We start from the raw sequence: 981 nt of genomic DNA on the forward strand, positions 1-981 counted from the left end.
CAACAATGTTTTGATTGATTTTTTCATTTACAGATCATCAAGAATAAATGTAGGGAAACTGATACTGTATTTTAATTTTCCTTCCTACTGTCTGATAAGAGTCAAGTATCAAAGATACCTTGAATTATTTCACTACTAGATTTTACTCATTAACTTTTTTTTTTTTTTCGCCCAATTCCCAATGTGCTTTCTAAGTCCTCGTGGTCTCGTAGTGATTCCTCAATCCGGGTGGCGAAGGACAAATCCCATCTGCCTACATGTCTGAAATCGTTAACCCGAGCATCTTATCACATGGATTGTTGAGCACGTTGCCAGGGAGGCGTAGCGCATGTGGAGGCTTCACGCCATCCAACACTGCATCCACGCCCAACTCGCCACGTGCCCCACCGAGAACGAACCACATTATAGTGATCACAAGGAGGTTACCCCATGTGACTCTACCCTCCCTAGCAACCAGGCCAATTTGGTTGCTTAGAGACCTGGCTGGAGTCACTCATCACATTAGAGTACTGTCACCACACACCAGCTATGGGTGGAGAGGAGAGGAGTGTGATGTAGCCAATTCAGGGATGGGGATTATTAAGAGGCCATGATAAGGGCCAATGAGGGAAATTTGGCCGGTACACCAATGCTCTATATGAGAAGTGCTTTAGGACCTCGGTTTAACATCTCATCTGTTTGGCAGCAGTGGTTGATGCAGAGAAAGGCAAATTCATCCATATCCTTGGAATCCTTAAAAAGGACAACTGCAACTCATCCACTTCATTCACAAAACCGTTTATGTTAATTGCAAGTTGATGTATGGCTCAACTATTTCTTACCATTTTTATTAATTCAGAATATCACCAAGAGAATTTTAGAAGTGGTTTGCAAAGTAAACAAATAATTTGTGAATCCTTAAAGACACTGATCTGACTGTGAACTTTAGGCTATGCGAATCACTTACACACTAGCTGCTTTTCCACTATCTGCCCAGTGCAA

The sequence above is a fragment of the Xyrauchen texanus genome, chromosome 3, assembly GCF_025860055.1.
Source record: "Xyrauchen texanus isolate HMW12.3.18 chromosome 3, RBS_HiC_50CHRs, whole genome shotgun sequence".
NCBI lineage: Eukaryota > Metazoa > Chordata > Actinopteri > Cypriniformes > Catostomidae > Xyrauchen > Xyrauchen texanus.